This window comes from Pelodiscus sinensis, chromosome 4 (assembly GCF_052426305.1).
Source record: "Pelodiscus sinensis isolate ZL-2025 chromosome 4, ASM5242630v1, whole genome shotgun sequence".
In the NCBI taxonomy this organism is placed as follows: Eukaryota; Metazoa; Chordata; order Testudines; family Trionychidae; genus Pelodiscus; species Pelodiscus sinensis.
The window spans coordinates 56795338-56814193 of record NC_143055.1 but is presented as its reverse complement, the minus strand read 5'-3'; positions in this window follow the sequence as shown (position 1 = coordinate 56814193).

Genomic DNA, 18856 nt, shown 5'->3' with positions numbered 1-18856 from the left:
TGTAAATTGGGCTCCACAGAGATCCCATGAGTGAGCTGAACAGCCTCTGGGAACAGTAAGCTTGCCCAGGACCAGAGGTTCCCATAGAAGACCTAGGGGCAAGAGACTCAGATACTATGGCTGAGCTCAAGTTGAAAGTCATCCATCTATAAAGATAGGGGTCTAAATTTATATTGTTCTATTTACAGTTCAAATTTGGCTGGATTATATTTTCTTCATCTGAAAGAAGAAAGGAAATAGCACATACAAACATGTATCTCAAGTTCTACTATGAAGGGAGAACTAATTCATTGGAGTGAATACCAGAAAGTTGTTTTTCATTAAAAAAAATCATAGAATCATAAAATACTAGGACTGGAAGGGACCTCAAGAGGTCGAGTCCAGCCCCCTGCCCTCATGGCAGGACCAAATACTGTCTAGACCATGCCTGATAGACATTTATCTAACTTACTCTTAAATATCTCCAGAGATGGAGATTCCACAACCTTCCTGGGCAATTTATTCCAGTGTTTGACTACCCTGACAGTTAGGAACTTTTTCCTAATGTCCAACCTAAACCTCCCTTGCTGCAGTTTAAGCCCATTGCTCCTTGTTCTATCCTCAGAGGCCAAGATGAACAAGTTTTCTCCCTCCTCCTTAGGACACCCTTTTAGATACCTGAAAACTGCTATCATGTCCCCACTCAATCTTCTCTTTTCTAAACTAAACAAACCCAATTATTTCAGCCTTCCTTCACAGGTCATGTTCTCTAGACCTTTAATCATTCTTGTTGCTCTTTTCTGGTATGTTTAACTATGACGGTGGTATGTTTAACTATGACAGTGTGAATTCTGTGCAGGAATCATGAGCATTAGTAGATTTCACTAAGAACCCTGTCTCTGGCATAGAGCAAGGGTAATTCCGCAGAAGCCACAAGGGAGTTATTTCAGTGTAAAAATGGAGGAAATGAGAGGAATCCTTCCCCATGCACACAATTTTAACATATTTATATCTCTCCCCCTTCTCTCCACCCCACCCTCCCACCCACCGGTGCTTTTCTCCCATTATATCACACTGAAGAAAAAACATACCTCAAGAAAAAATCATGAAGGAAAATATACTATTAAATTTGAAGAACAAGAAGTATATCTCCCTGAGAGATTACCGATGCTGATAGCAATATAAGAAGTGATTATCCACCTTGCAGCTGGCGTATGGTATGTGTTTTGTAAACGTTAGGAAACTACCTGTGAAATTGAACAAAAGCAGTTAGCATTTCAAGACCTAAAGAGTATACAGGGAACTGATGACACATATTATTTATTATCCCCTAGTTTCCTGACTTCAAGAAAGTCTCAAAGGTATGCATGGATGCACAACATTTATATAGTTTCTATACTTTCTAAAAGAAATAGTTCATACATTGTAAACAGAGATTTGTTAGTCAGAAATCACAACACAGGGTGGAATGGAAAAATCAAAGATTACAAAAATCAAAACCTTTTAATCTGAAAAATAGAACGTTAATTTCTGGCTAAATAAATTCATAGGGTTTTGAAAAAAAATTACTGTGTATAGACCAATGCATGAACATATTAGGTCATTTTGTGCCTGTGAACCTATTTGTGTGAGCACTTTTGTGTGCATGGCAGCAATTTCTGGAATGTGAAAGCAATGCCATCCACCTCAGCAAGAAAAGGCCCATCAGGAAAAGAAACAACCCTGAAGATCACAAGGGAGCTGGAGAAGAGATCAGGCATAGTTATTCTGGGGTCTTCTCCTCCCAATCCATCCAGAACAAATATGAATCATGTGCCTAAATGGGGAGGGTCAAGGGAAGGAATGGAGATTTCTCTGTCTTTTCCTGCTATCTTGGTTGGGGAATTTACTGAGAACTGACTGACGCATTTGCCCAATCATCCTGTATGTGCAGCTCTTATTGCAGGCATTAACCATACTTCAAGGTTTGCATCCCCATACTCGCTGCTTCTGACAGAATTCATACTGACTTGTGTTTTCAGGATGATCCGGGTCTAACCTATCATCAATTTTGATGATAGGAAAGAATTTTTTCACTTGGGGCAAAATCAGTATGAGACCTGGTGGATTTTTTGCCTTCCCTTCAGCATTCTGGTCTGGATTTTGGTTCATAAGGAGCAGAGACAAGGTTTTAAAGTTGCAAGTTTTTTAAAAAATGTTTGTGTAGTTTTATCACAATTTGCCACCAATATCCAATCCAAGTAAGAGGCTCACAGGGGCCAGCTCCCAGAGGTAACCATGAATAAGAGGTACAGGAAATATCTGGTGGACCCTATTAGCCTACAGAAAGAAGAGGAGACCTGAAGTCTTCAAAATTGAGATATGCTTGCTGTGTATCCTTATTTCATCTGGCTGGGATGGCGAGAGGTGGGCTAAATTCAAGGCATTAGGCTGAAGAGAGCAAATTTCAACTATTGGTTGATTGGCATGGAAGCCATTTTAATACTACCACCTTGGAGTCAAATTGCTGGAGGTTAATATGCACCCCTTAAACTAAAAATATGAAGAGGAGGTAACAATTTTCTCAAACTGATCTCTGTGTCTTGACCAGTTTACACACAAAGGAAAATGGTAGTGCATATCATCTTTTGGCTAAAGATTTTATCTTTCTAAAACATGACATTGAAAATTATTGCAGTGAGATCAGCAATGGCATATTCAAGCAGGTCTGCTAATTCTGCCCAATTCTATTTAATAGTTTTTTGAAAGCTTCCAGGCAGAGCTGTATGAAAAATGCCATTTTTACTTCATACCATTCACAGATGAATGTGACAGTTTTCAATCTCACATCATTAAGAGAACATAAGCCAAAATTCTGCTCTCTATGGCTCTGATGCAACCCCTTTCAAGTAACTGAGGCTGTCTCTTTTGAAAGCTACAGTGGAAAACAATTCCATATCTTTGATGAAAAAACTACCCTACAAATGGAAAATTGGCTAAAAATAATAGTGCAAAGAAAGGTTAACGATAAATGTCACTGCATCTAATTGAGGCCAAGGGCTGTCATGAAAAACCTTTATGAGTTCACTTGCTGAAGACCTTACTCTGTTAACTGAGGTGGGATAAGGATTGGTGATAGGAATTGTTTCACTTTTCATCTTTGTTAATGTTCTGGAAGAGGGAACAACAACTTATTAATTGAATATATTCCTAAATCGTAGGAAGCTGTGAATGCCAGTGAAAACGGAGAACACTTACAAAGGGATTCTGAGAGGTTAAAAACATAGAACACAAGAACAAATATTGAATAATAAAATCTGCTCACAATACAGAAAAAGGCTCAATTGACTGTATAATATACTAACAACATTTTCATAAACTCAGCTCTGTACAGAGAGGGAAACATGTTCTAACAGCACACAGGACCAACATAGGTTAGGAAGGAAAAGTTACAGAACCAAGAAAACTGAAAACTATTCTGTGATTTTGCTTGACAAGACCACAGATTTCTCATTCCAGCTCTTTAGCACAAGACCAGTATGAAGTTTCACAACTCCTGAAGAATTTGGTCCCTCGAGGTCAATGCAGTTCCCTTACTTGCAACTGAATGCTCTACCATATCAGGAGTATGGGAATAGCTCATTTACCCACCAAAACACAGTGGCTTCAGTGAAGCATGGTCTTCCAACTTGAGGGAGGGGGATAGGTAGAATATCTCCCCACACTTGTGTTGTGGTTGGTAGCAAGCAATAACAGGGATTGCAAAAAAGGAGCAGTATACATCAAGTAATCCAATTCATCTCACTGTATGTTTCCCCTATTCACCTTGAGCCATTCTGAGCTGAATTGGCAGAAAGGTTCAAAATCCTTCTCCACAGTTAGTAACCTCTATTAACCCCTCAAACAGCTATATACAATAAGGGCAAATTTTTGTCATAAGATTGAGATTCTTATGTGACTGCAATGCATCTAAAGACTGCACAAGCATGCTCTTGTGACGTACTACTGGAAGGCCTGAATCTGTTCACCTTGACATGGGAGTAACCCAGACCTACAGTGCTGATCCTACCTGGTTCAGTTGAGCATTTCAAGTGAGTGAGAATTCCTCATATGAGTAAAAGAGGGTATTTTTGGACAGGTTTTAATATGGTGATATTGCCTCAGACTATATAACACAAAACACCGCGGCTACGTCTAGACTGGCATGATTTTCCACAAATGCTTTTAATGGAAAAGTTTTTCCGTTAAAAGCATTTGCGGAAAAGAGCGTCTAGATTGGCACGGACGCTTTTCCACAAAAGCACTTTTTGCAGAAAAGCGTCCGTGCCAATCTAGACGTGGTTTTGCGCAAGAAAGCCCCAATCGCCATTTTCACGATCGGGGCTTTTTTGCGCAAAACAGTTTTCATCTGTCTACATTGGCCCTCTTGCGCAAAAGCATTTGCTCAAGAGGGCTTTTGCCCAAACGGGAGCAGCATAGCATTTCCGCAAGAACACTGATAATCTTACATGAGATCGTCAGTGTTCTTGTGGAAATTCAAGCAGCCAGTGTAGACAGCTGGCAAGTTTTTCCGGAAAAGCAGGTGCTTTTGCGGGAAAACTTGCCAATCTAGACACAGCCCGCAGATTTTATTTAGAAATATATCATACATTTTTTAATTAAGAATGTATTAACTTGTTCCCACAACTCCTATGCAAATCATACTTCTTAACTTGCCAAGGCCAAAATGGGGAATGCAATGTATGAGAGACAAAAAGAAGAACATAAAATTATTCATGCAAGAAACTTAGAATGCTGAGGAAATTCTCTCCTTTAACACACATAAGACACCTCATTTGACTAGCGCTTCATTTTGATTATAAGCACTTATCAACATAAAAGCGAAAAGACACCAAATTTGCATTTTGGGACTGAAATATATGGTATCCCTCAAAATTAGGTACACAAAATTAGTGGTAGCTCTATCATGCTAGTTGGTTCTGATAATATGGTAGATATTTTGTGTCCTCGCTGCAACTGCTGATTTTAGTTAGTCTGTTTTCAGCAGTTGACTAGTATTCTTAAACTTTCTGCAGAAGTGTTATATAAATCATTTATTAATAACAGTTGTTTAAAGGATAATTTTTAGCTGTCTTAAAGGTGTTCAGTTGTAACAATCAATAACAATCAGAAGATTATGGTTTAAACTGAATAAAATCTTATCCTGTGAAATGAAAAAAATCTAAGTTGTGCCCTGAATCCAATATCAGATACCTGGCTGAAATCTTGTCAGATGCCCTTGAGAAATGAACATGTCTTTATCAGATTACAGTTCAATAACAAAACATATTGAAAATATAATTTAATTTTCAATAGCAGCATAATGACAATGCAGTAAGAGTCTTACTTAATATATCATCTTTATACATACAGTAGGCATGAATTTCATCCAAAATTATCACATTTTTTGTCTGTGTAAGTTTGCTGTCCATTAATTAACCAAAAATGATTATCAAAGGACAAGAAACAAAGAATCAGTTTACCTTTGTAGAATTAGTCAAAATAGATGTTGATAAACATTAAAACCAAACTTCTGAACAATTTGGAGTTCTGCTATCACCTTCAAGTTTGTTAGATTATTATTACCTTCAAGTTTGTTCCTATGTTATACAATCTTACAGTTACTTACCCAGATACTGCTTATTATTCATGCAATGTTCTTATTTTGCTTCTAGAGAAAACAAAGAAAATTTGGATATTGTAAGAAAGTAATCATTTTAGATTGCATTTAAATACAAAAATAGTTTAAGACTTTAGAGTGCAACCTGTTTGATAGGCTATTAATTCTAGAAAACTCTGATTTAACAATGTACAGCAAAACAAATGAATAAAGGTGACCTTTTAAAGAAAAAAAGTGTGGTTTTTGTTTTTTGTGATATAGAAAATAAGTCCAGAAATAATTGCTCTTTATTTTATTTTTTCATTGCTTGTTTTTTACCTCTGAAATACATGTTTTTTGGTTATTTCCCATGATCTGCCCATGACTTTTGCTAAAAATACACGGCTACATCTACATTACAGGTTTTGCCGGAAGAGGCAATGCAAATGAAGCGCTGATTAGCATTTTCTCGTGCTTCATTTGCATAATCTCTTCCAATCTGTTTTTGTGCAAGGGGCTTTTGCACAAAAACAAGCAGTATGGATGTTTCTTTTTTGTGCAAAAACCCTTTTTTTGCACTAGATCCTTATGCCTTTTATGTAACCTGAGAGGCATAAGGATCTTGCGCAAAAAGGAGGTTTTGCGCAAAATGGAAACATCCACATTGCTTGTTTTCGCACAAAAACTCCTCGCACAAAAACAGATCAGAAAAGATTATGCAAATGAAGCAAGAAAATGCTAATCAGTGCTTCATTTTCATTGCCTCTTCTGGCAAAACCCGTTGTGTGGACATAGCCCCCATGACTAAATTATAGCCTAATAATACAAGATATTTATAACATAGAAACAAACTCAGGGGAAAAAAACAATCCAGAACTTATTTATACTTTACAAAGAGAACAAAAGGGGCACTAAAACCATTCCTCACTAGTGTTTATTAGCTGTCTCCCTTGCAAATCACATATAACCATTTTCCATTTGTTAATATTGAAGTATAATTCTCCACCAGTTTGTCTCAGTGGGAGGATAATAGGAGAAGAGGGTAAGAGAAAGTGAGAATCCACATAAAAAAATCATTGAGCTCAAATTTCCCACTGTAACAGATGAAAAACACCTGAGCTGCTTTGTCAACAGACCAGACATTTTACATTGTAATGCTAATGTTTAAAGACAAAACATTACATTCTCTGCTTGTTACAAATGGATAACTGTAACTAAGTCCCTCTCTCTCATTGACTATCTGCCATTCAGGAGGCAGAAGTCTTTAGTGATATAATAGATGACTGGTTTATCATAACAGTATAACAAATATTTGGGAGAGGGAGGAACTGCTTAAATGATTTTATATAAAATATTTAATGAAATAAAGGATATACTCTCAAAAAAATAAACGAATTTAATGTTTCACCACGGCTAGATTTGTTTCACTCTTTAAATATGAAAAATAAATGTCAGTTGTTTTCTACTATGCTGTGATAGTTAACTACTTCAAGCAAAAGTGTTCTAAACTTGCTCCATTGTATTTACTGCCATTTTGACATACAGTTGAAGACTAATGGGGCAGCTTACAAAATACTCTTTGCTGAGCAATGGGATTGTTTCTCTCCTTTAACCCTTGTTAAAAGAAACCACTTATATTTAGCTAGACCCTTAGTCATAGGCTTAAAATTAAGCATGTGCTTAAGTCTAATTGAAATCAGTCATCACATATTTGGCGTTATGTATCTGAGTTAAGAGATTGGTTGAATAGTGCTGGATGTAAACATAGGTTTAAGTGCTCTCCTGAAGCAGAGTTTGAGTGTTTAATGGATTCACATCTGATTTAGAATTCACAAGAGAGTGTCAGGGTTTGATTTACCTTTCCTCTGTCATTTTATGCATTAAAGGGTTCAAATAGGATTTCTCTGATTGCAGCAGCATAGCTGTGTGTGCTCTAAAAGGACTGGGCAGCAATGAGGCTTGTATTTGACTTTTGTATGTGCATTTATTACAAATATCCATTTTAAGATGGGCCCTTATTTGGGAATATAACTCAGACAGGTGCAGAGCACCTACAATGAAATTCTAAAACATCCTCCTCTTCTGCAGTTTAAATACCCTACCTCTCATCCAAGAATTAGCAGTGGACAATGGCGGTGGAGAAACTACAGACCATTTAAGGTATTCTGTTAGCCGGGGATACAGGGAACAGCAGAGGAATATCTGTATACAAACACACACACACACACAAATAAGGTATATATTTACTTACCAAACAGAACCAACAAAAACACCCTCAAATATCAGCATGTTGGGCCACAGGAAATGGAACACTCTGTGTAAAGAAGAGTGTGCTTTAAAATACTAAAACCAGTATTTCATTGAGAGGGTAATTTGGGTAATGGTGAGGAGGACTTAATTGAAAGATACTTTCAATTGAGTTTCAGCTATGATATTATCATTTTGTTGGGGAATATTGCACTGTGAAACACTAACAACTGCATCTAACCTGTATGGACATGGGGTGTTTCTTGTTTGTTTTGTGTTTATTTATGATATAAAGATTCTCAGCCCTATACAGAGAAAGGGGATGTAAGGATGTCTGAAACTCTGAGGCTATTTGTCCTCTGTCTATGTAAGGGTCATTTCAATTAATATCCTCTAAATGTGATTAGCGTAAATTCAATAGACATTATTGTAATAGAACTTGAAAAAGGCAGTGTGGTGTTTCCTAGAGTGGGGCTGAGTCTGTGATGATACAGCTTTTGGTTTTATGAAACACTGGTGCTTTGATGGACAGCAGAGGCCCTTCACATTGGCAGTGGAACTGGAGGACAGCTTAAAGGAATGGATGTGAGGAAGCATCTATGAGAGGAGAATGAAAAGCTCCTAGGATATGGCCCAAAGCAAGGAAAAGTCTGATTGTGGCATCTTTAAAATCAGAAAAAGAGGCAAGCCCTCTGGACTAAGAGGGAAAACACCAGAGTTCAGCTGAGGGAAGTTAAAGCCAGAATTAAGCCTGTCTAACACGACTATGAGAAAAAACAGCTCATGAAAAGCAACTTGAACAGGGAGCATTTCAAGGACATCTTAAGGGAACCTAGTCAATGTCCAGAGCCAGACCAAAGAAAGGAGTGTAAGTCATGGAACTGGCTCAGCGTTCCAGCCTACCAAGGAGAAAGCCTGACCCACATAGTTATTTTGTTTAGTGTGCTATGCTGCTATGGTATAGGGTGATATTTTATGGCATGTGCCAACAATCCCCTGTAATCCTTGTTTACTTCTAGTCTGGCAGAGGTAAAAAGTTCCTTATTTGTTGTGGCCGAAGTATATACAGCGTTTCTTCATGAACTCAACAAATGATAGGTTCCCATTTTTCTAGTCTCTAGGGCTGTGCCTAGACTACATGGCTCCATTAATGGAGCCATGTAGATTAGACAGATAGGCAAAGGCAAATGAAGCCGCGATTTAAATAATCGCGGCTTCATTTAAATTTACATGGCTGCTGCGCTGAGCTGACAAACAGCTGATCAGCTGTTTGTCGGCTCAGTGAGCTAGTCTGGACGCTCCCCTGCCAACATCAAAGCCCTTTGTCGGCAGCCCCGTTATTCCTCGTGGGATTTCGTTTATCGGGGCTGCCGACAAAGGGCTTTGATGTCGGCAGGGGAGCGTCCAGACTAGCGCGCTGAGCCAACAAACAGCTGATCAGCTGTTTGTCGGCTCAGCGCGGCAGCCATGTAAATTTAAATGAAGCCGCGATCATTTAAATCGCGGCTTCATTTGCCTTTGCCAAAAAAACAAATCTACATGGCTCCATCGACGGAGCCATGTAGTTTAGACGTACCCTAAGAGTATGTCTACACAGCAAAGTTATTTTGAAATAACTTTACTAGCTTCTACACAGCCAAACCTCTATTTAAAAATAAAATCGAAATAGCAGAGCGCTTATTTCGACTTTGGTAAACCTCATTCGAAGAGGACTAACGCCAAATTTGAAATAGCTAAATCGAAATAAGCGCTGTGTAGATCCTTTTTTCAAAATAGGGGGCCTCCAGCCCTTCTTAGGGTGCCCTGGTGGCCACTCTGGGCCAAACCAGGAAAACTCTTCTGCTCCCCTCAGCCCTTAAAGGGGCAGACTCTGGCCACAGTGCCTGTGCCAGCTGCAAGCCTACCAGCACAGAGCCAGCAGTTGCTGCCCCTGACCCAGCATGAGCCAGCAACCGACTGGCACCCAGACCTCCACAACTCCCCAGAAGCCTCCCAGGGGCCGCAAAAGATGGGTGCCTTCCTGGTCTAGTGCAGAGATCGTGGACCTGATTGAGGTTTGGGAGGAGGCCTCCAATGTCCACGATCTCTGCATTAGACACAGGAATGCAGTCGTCTACAGGCGGATGGCTGACAGCCTGGCCACCAAAGGCCACATGCACACCCAGGACCAGGTACACATGAAAATCAAAGAGCTGCGGCAGGCCTATGCCAGGGCCTCAGGATGCAGCTCCCAACCAGGGGCTGACCCAGACCCCTGCATCTATTATGATGCCCTGGACAGCATCCTGGGGGATCAGACGGTCTGTGCCTCCCAGGTGGTCATCGACCCTGGGGCAAAAGGCCCTGCGCAGGGCACGGAGGAGGAGGAGGAGGAGAAGGAGGACAAGAGCCAGGAGCTGCAGGAGCCCAGAGGGAGCATGGCACTTACCCAAGACCCCCGAAGCATTGCAGCGGCCATGTCCCTGGTGTCATCCGAGGCTGAGGAGGCCTCGACATGCGAGTGCCATCACTGTCCCTTATGCAGGGCAGGGTGGGGGAGAGGGAGGGAGACCAGGGACCACTCATGTGGGCCTTGCTGACCACAGAGCATGCAGCAACTTGTGCATGTGCCATGCCACCCTGGGCATGTGGCCCTGGCTGGCTGACACACAGGGGCCCTGGCCTGTTACCCACACGTGTGTATTTATGAAGACACATGACATGTTCCTGACCCTGGGGAGGGACACTGCACAATGCCCTCCCTCCACAAGCCCCCTCTACGCAGAGACAGGGCGCACATCTCCCCTCTCCCCATCCCCCACAGTATATACAGCACAGGGAAATGGGTGAAGTCCCGGGCCAGCTCACACTCTTGGGGATAGCTGGGCATGCCAAACATGGCCTGTGTGCAAGCACATTGGCTCTGATGGTGCGGAGACCTGCCGTCCTCACCTTGCAAAGGGGGGGATGACCTTCACTCACTGTGCCCCAAGGGATAACTGATCACTTCTATTGTTTCTCCACAGCCGCAGCAGCTGCAAGTGCAGGGCACACCACCCCACCCAGGACATCCTCCTGCACCCGGGTACTCAGCAGGCTGACCCGGAACCAGGAGGAGTACCAGCGGCAGCAGCTGGGACTTCTGCGAAGGCAGGTTCACATCCTGGAACACTGAGTGCATGAAGACCTGCAGCTGTGATGCGAGAGCTGGCGGGAGCTGCCATCTGCGACCACCTGCAGACCCTGTTGCAGAGATTGGTGCCTCCTGCTGCTCCAGTCCCTGCTGCCGCCCCATCTATTGCTCCTCCTTCCACTCCTGCTCCCCCTCCTGCCTCTTCCTCCCCCTCTCCCCACCCACTGCATCCTCCATACCCACTCCTCCCTGGGGACACCGAGGCCCCCGCACCCGCAGTGCTGGGAGACAGGTGGACTAGTAAGACACCCAACCCTGAGCCTCTCCTCCCCCTTCCTCCCCTTGCCTCCTCCTTCCAGCTCCCTCCTCCCAGGTTTTCCTCTCCCCTCTCCCACCCTCTCGCCTCCCCTCCTCTCACGCCCTTATTCTCCCCCCGCCCCCCCACCTGAGTTATGTTCAATAAACAGAGTTTGTTTTTGGCAAAACACGTATGTTTTTTTACATCAGGAAGGGGGGTTAGGGAGGGATAAGTGGAAGGACGCAAGGGTGGAATAAGGCACAAGGCCCCAGGGGGCCACGCCAGGGAGACTTCACTCCTCCTACATCTGGAAGCTCTCCCGCAGGTTCTCCCAGATACTGATAGCCCCCCACTGGGCCTCCTGGCTGGCAGCTGTGCAGGGCTCTGAATACAGGCCAGCCAAGTGGTTGGCCTCTGCTATCTAGGCTGGCAGGAAAGCCTCTTGATTCCTTTCACATAAATTGTGCAGCACACAGCACACTGCCTCCACATGCAGAATATTCCTCTCAGAGAGGTCCAGGCAGGTGAAAAGACATCTAAATCGGGCCTTCAGCTGGCTGAAGGCACCCTCCACCATGATGCGGGCCCTGCTTAGCCTGGCATTAAAGGCCTGCCGGGAGGGGTTAAAGTGTTCCATGTAGGGCTTCATGAGCCAGGGTTGTAGTGGGTAGGCTGCATCCCCACCAGGCACACAGGCATGTCCACATTCCCGACCCTGAGGTGGCGGTCAGGGAAGAAAGTCTTGGCATGCAGCCTCTTGCACACGGAGGAGTTTATGTACACCCGTGCATCATTTGCTTTGCCAGACCAACCCACATTAATGTCCAGGAAGTGGCCCCAGTGGTAAGACACAGCCTGCAGGATGACCGAGAAGTATCCCTTCCGGTTGATGTACAGGGAGGCTTGGTGGTCCAGGGCACGGATGGGGATGTGTGTTCCATCGATTGCCCCCCCTGCAATTGGGGAAACCCAGGGCACCAAAGCCCTCGATGACGACTATCACATCAGCGAGGCGGATTACTCTTTGGAGCAGCATTCTATTGATGGCCTTGACCATCTGCAGAGGGACACACAAAACCGATAGTCATTGGGTGCCAGGGTGGCTGACAGTGCTCCTTCCCCACCACTGCCCCACACCCGCTCTCCAGGAGCGACCCACCCCCACCCCCGCAATCCTGGCCACCGCGGGACAGAACAAACCCTCCTGGGGAGGGGAGTTGCACCACCTTCCCCACTTTTCCCTGGGGCAGCCCATCCCTCCTTGCCCTCCCCCACCCCAGGCACAGTGGCCAGAGACTGCCATACCTGGATGAGTGCTCCAAAGGTGTATCTCCCCATACTGAAATGGTTTGCCATGGATCAGTAGCTATCCAGCATGGAGAGCTTCTAGAGGGCGATGGCCACACGCTTCTGGAGGGGAATGGCGGGCCTCATGTGCGTATCCATCGCTGCAGAGAAGGGGCAAGTCACTCTCAGAGCTCCAGGAAGGTGTCCTTCTTCATTCTGAAGTTCTGGGTCCATTGTTGGTCTCCCCAGTGTTCCAGGACAATGTGCTCCCACCAGTCGCTGCTGGTGTCCAGACGCTAGATGCGGCGGGGCACACTGGTGTCCAGGCACTGCTGCTGCTCCTCCTCATCCCTTAGGAGGGTCCAGAAGAGGGCCTGGGGGTTGGGCTGCAGCAGATGCTGCGAGGCAGATACCAGCAACTGTTGGTCTCCCCCGTGCTCCAGGATGATGTGGTCTTACCAGTCGTTGCTGGTATCCAGACACCAGATGCGGCGGGGCATGCTGGCATCTGGGCGCTGCTGCTGCTCCTCCTCATTCCCCAGGAGGGTCCAGAAGAGGGCCTGGGGGTTTGGCAGCAGCAGATGCTGGGAGGCAGACTCCAGAAATTGCTGCCAGGCTTGCATCAAGACATCCAAAATGAGCACCAGAGTGCCCACAGGCAGCTCTGGCTCCATGGTGCCAAGTGCTGTGGTGTTCCTAGTCAGGGCAACCAAAGCAGACAGAGACAAAAATGCTTTGCTGTCCCTCAACGAGGTAGGCAAGCAAGCAGGGAAATCTGAGAACTGGCTGTCCAGGGAAGTCCCTTTAAGCACAAGCCTCAAATTGTGCGGCTGCTGCCTGAGACTAAGTAACTACTGACCTGATGCCCTGCTGGAACCAGTTTCAGCCACCCTTAAATGCGATTCAGCATCCAATCACTGTGGACATGCTGTTTCGAAATAGCAAAATGCTATTTCGAAATGCATTTTGTGTGTAGATGCTTTATTTCAAAATATCATATTTCAAATTAACTGTTTTGAAATAAGATATTTCAAAATAACACTGTAGTGTAGACATACCGTGGGATACTACCCTGCTCTGGGCTTTATGGGGAAGTGGTCATCGCTACTAATACTAACCAATTTTTATGCACCACTAGTCACTGGGAGTATGTCTACACTACAAAGTTAATTCGAACTAACAGCCGTTAGTTCGAATTAACTTTCATAGGCGCTACACATGCAAACCACTAGTTCAAACTTAATTCGAACTAGAGGAGTGCTTAATTCGAACTAGGTAAACCTCATTCTACGAGGACTAATGCCTAGTTCGAATTTAGTAGTTCGAATTAAGGGCTGTGTAGCTACTTAATTCGAACTAGTGGGAGGCTAGCCCTTCACTGCTTGCCCTGGTGGCCACTCTGGGCACAACCAGGGAAACTCTTCTGCCCCCCTCCCAGCCCCGAAGCCCTTAAAGGGGACAGTCTGGCTACGGTGCCCGTGCCAGGTGCAAGCCTGCCAGCACTGAGCCAGCAGACCCTGCACCTGGCACAGCATTAGCCAGCCACCCGCTGCCACCCAGCCCTCCGCCTCTTCCTAGGACCAGGCTGGCATCTCCCAGGAACCTGCCTGGGGCTGCGAGAGGTGGGCGCCCGCCTGGTCTAGTGCGGAGATCGTGGACCTCATCCAGGTTTGGGGGGAGGCCTCCAACGTCCACGACCTCCGCACTAGACACAGGAAAGTGGCTGTCTAGGGCAGAATAGCTGCCAGCCTGGCCACCAAAGGCCACATGCAAACCCAGGAGCAGGTTTGCATGAAAATCAAGGTGGTCCTGTGAGACCCCCGACCCTGAACCCTGAGCTTAGAACATAAGAACATAAGAATGGCCGTACTGAGTCAGACCAAAGGTCCATCTAGCCCAGTAGCCTGTCTATCGACAGCGGCCAACACTAGGGACCCTGGAGGGGATGGACCGAAGACAATGACCAAGCCAATTGTCTCGTGCCATCCACCTCCAGCCTTCCACAAATGGAGGCCAGGGACACCATTTCTACCCCCTGGCTAATACCACTCCATGGACCCAACCTCCATGACTTTATTTAACTTCTCTTTAAACTCTGTTATAGTTCTAGCCTTCACAGCCTCCTGCGGCAAGGAGTTCCAAAGGCTGACTATTTGCTTTGTGAAGAAGAACTTTCTTTTATTAGTTTGAAGCCTGCTACCCATTAATTTCATTTGGTGTCCTCTAGTCCTTATATTATGGGAACTAATGAAGAACTTTTCTTTATGCACCCTCTCCACACCACTCATGCTTTTATAGACCTCTATCATATCCCCCCTCAGTCTCCTCTTTTCTGAACTGAAAAGTTCCAGTCTCTTTAGCGTCTCTTCATATGGGACCTGTTCCAACCCCCTGATCATTTTAGTTGCCCTTTTCAGAACCCTTTCCAAGGCCAAAACATCTTCTCTGGGGTGAGGAGATCACATCTGTACACAGTACTGAAGATATGGCATACCATAGTTTGATACTTCCCCTCCTCCTTCTTCCCCCTTCCAGCTCCCTCCTCCCAGGTTTCCCCCTTCCCTCTCCCACCCTCTCTGTTCCCCTCTCCCATCTCCTTTTCCTAGTCTCCCCAGAGGTTAATCCCCCCTCCCCCTGTTTTGTTAAATAAAGAGAGTTTCTATTTTTGAACACATGTGTCCTTTATTTTTTACATCAGGAAGGGAGGCTAGGGAGAGGTAAGTGGAAGGAGGTGAGGGAGGAATGGGGTACGAGCCCCTGATGGGGAGGACTGTGGTGGCTCTGCGGGTTCCTCGGGGTGGAATCTCTCCTTCAGCCCCCCGATTGACTCCCCCCCAGATGGCAGCCTACGGAAAGTGCAGCCGGGCAGATGGTCGAGTGCTGTGATGTGCCCAGTGTGGGCATGCAGGGAACTCCAAGTCAGGACTGCTTTGCTGTCCCTCATCAAGGTAGACAAGCAAGTGGGGAACCCTGAGAACTGTCTGTCTGGGGTGGGGGTCAGGTCCCTTTAAGCACAGCCCTCGGCTAGCCTGAGACAGCAGCTCCACACTCTAAGTCTTAACCTGATGCTCTGCCGGCACTGGTTCCGGCCAGCCTTAACTTCAGTTCAGGGTCCGCTCGATGTGGACATGCTAGTTCGAATTAGCAAAATGCTAATTTGAACTAGTTTTAAGGTCTAGATGCACTAGTTCGAATTAGCTTAGTTCGAATTAACTAATTAAGTTAATTTGAATTAGTGCTGTAGTGTAGACATACCCAGATAGATTTAGGCTTTGGTGATGATAATGGGTTGGGGGAAGGGGAACAGTTGCACTATGTTATATATTAGATTTTATTTCATTCACATTGCCAGGGGCGGACAATAGTGCCACAGGGTCCAGGGCAGTGCTGTGGGGCCCCGGGCAGCAAAATTTCGCGGGGCCCCTCCTTTAGCACGGCACATGCACTGTGGTGCCACGGTGCATGCACAGGGCCTCAAGAAGCACAGGGTTCGGGTCAGCCACCCTGCTCGCCCTTCCCTAAATCCACCGCTGCCTCCAGCCTATCTGAATTTGTAAAGAACAAAGTGATCTTTGCAGTAAGACATTTTTCAAGCACTCCCTCACATCACAGGCATAGACTGACTTCTTTACTTGGGGAGGGGAGTGGACTCTAGTCAGGCCAACGGAGCCACATGTGGGAAGAAGGAGGCAAATTGCATCCCTGCACAAGGTTTGGAGGGGCAAGGATTCCCAGCTCTCCAAAGCTATATCTATGCTTCAAACAAATCAAGTTAATTGTCTGCAAGACTGCATAGCATTTTATCAGAAACACAAACTAGTCACAATTAGTTTTATCCATGTTCTGACATTGTCAAGGCATTGAGTAGGTTAATCAAGGGAATATTCCATTTACAGTACATAGTATACCAACTCCCTCTAGAATACATTAAAAACTGCATCACGATTTCTTTGTGGCATGTTGCTTACTGCAATGGTGATGAATCACTGCTGGTTTCAATTGCCAAGCTGGCAAATGCTAGCAATATACATATTTTTGTTCCAGGTGAAATTCTTTGTGGGTGGGCAGATCAAGTACTTGAGCTTAAAATCTGAACACTTGTGAATCTTGGCTGTTTGGATCAACGACAACTTAAGAAGTAATTTCTCTTGAAGTACTGTATTTGAAATACTACCGAACAAGATACTCTCTTACAAAAATGTACTGGGACTGGAGTTTGTTTTAGACTAAACCAAATGCCATTGCATGCTGATCAGTTTTGGTATGCAGTCACAAAGGGCTAGATCCCCAAAAGGACTAACTCTCACTTTAGGCAACTAAGTCCAAAATAAAGTGTGATCTTCAAAATCCCTTTTCAACTGTTGCCCAACCACTAATCTTCAGCCAACACAAGCAGACACAAACAAAACTATTTAATTCTGATGCCATTGAGCTTCTGGGTTCTCATGCTCATTTTCAGACTAGGATCTTCCTTGCTTACCTTACCTGCAGAGCCTGATGTGCTCTGAGAATTCTTAAACTGAAAAAAAAGGCAGCTGGCATATGTGTACCTCATTATTTTAGATAGCCTAGCAATAAGGGCACTCAGCTGGGATAGGGGAGACCTATATTCAAATCCCTTCTCTCCCAAGTTTGGAACAGGGACTTTAGCCCATGTCTCTCAGGTCCTGGCATAGTGGCTATTTTGTTGCAGGTTGGCGAGTGGGGATGAAGGAAGTAGGGTTTTCCTCAATTGGTGCCCTGTTCATTATGTACGTGAACCCAAATCTCCCATATGTAAAATGAATGCCCTAATTACTGGACTATAGCATTAATCTCTGATTGTTCTGTCTGTGGAGCATGAATACTTAATTTATACAAATTGGAACAGCTTTAACAAGGAAACCCCTGGAATGCCCAGTTTCTTTGTGGTTGAGACACCCTTCTGAGATGTAGGAAACCAGAGTTTAAGTCCCTGCTCCAAATCAGGCAAAGTAGTGATTTTAAAATAGGTCTCTCATAATCCTGATATGCATCCTACCAGTGGGCTACTGGCTTTAATGGAGTGAGTCTCTCTCTCTCTGTGTCTAAAAGCAGACCTAACTTAGGCATCTAACTTCAGGAGAGGGTTCATGGCTGAAAATCCCCTACAGAGATGGGATTTTCCTGGGATCCCCTACCCACCTTTGAAAGGCCGGCCATAAATACCTCCCTTTCTCCTGGCTAGCTTGGGAAGTTCCCTGATTCTTGGCTTATGTGAATCCCTTTCCTAGACACCTAGTTCTCCCAATCCAATGCATGCAATAGTAAACCTCCTTTGTGGTCCTAGCCCATTGAAACTGCAGAGAAACCAAAACATGGAAAGAGTTAACATTAAGACCTAAAGATTATGAACCTTTTGCATTACTGGATCTGTAGATGTTGAAATCAGTCTTTCAAATAATCAGGCCAACTGTCCTTTTCACTGTGAAGCTGGCTATTCAGCTGCTACATTAAAAACAGTAAGTGAGTTTTTAAAAAAACAAGTAGTTGTTTGACTAATAACCTGGAGCTGGTGAAACAGGGGTCAGTTTAAACATATCTGATCCATTTTTGCTGACCCATTGTCTGTTTCAGCAGAGTTGTTAGCAGGGAGGTAGATTCCAAAAGTTCTCTACAGAAAAACAAGGCACCTGAAATGGTGCATTTACTAATGCCATCAGATCTAAGGGTACATTTGCACAGCATCTTGGAGCAAGTGGAAGTGAGTGTCTGAGCTTGAGTCCAGGTTAGCAGGATTCACACAAACACTGTATAGATAACACTTTGAAGTTGATGATCAAACCAGGGCTTGGGCTCTGAAGCTCATCCAAATCCCAAAATCAGCTCTGCTAGCCCAAATCTCTCTCTCTGGGCTGGGGGGCTTATTCCTACTTGCTTCAAGATGCTACGGAAACATACCTTGAGGGAGCACAAAGCTCCTAAAAATCAATTGGCTATTTCCTTCTGGGAGGGGGGAGGGGGAAATGAATAAGGAATATATTTCCTCTGTTCCTAAAGCCATAAGGACATTCAATAGTAACCCCCACATTATTGAGCTGTAGAAATCCAGTGAGGCCAAGAGACAGACTATCAGATGTCTCATTAATGTGATTTTTTTTAAAAGACAGGTTGTGTTTATTAAGCTCCCATAGGCCACTCTCTCTCCCCTTATGCTGTAGACACTTTAACCAATCAACTCTACCCTAAACACAACAGGACTTGCATGGGTTGTTTCATATTTCATTAATCTTAAAGAAGATGAGAAGTTTACATAAGTTCTTTCTTTACCTCAGACCTTAGACGGGGCAAATTTATC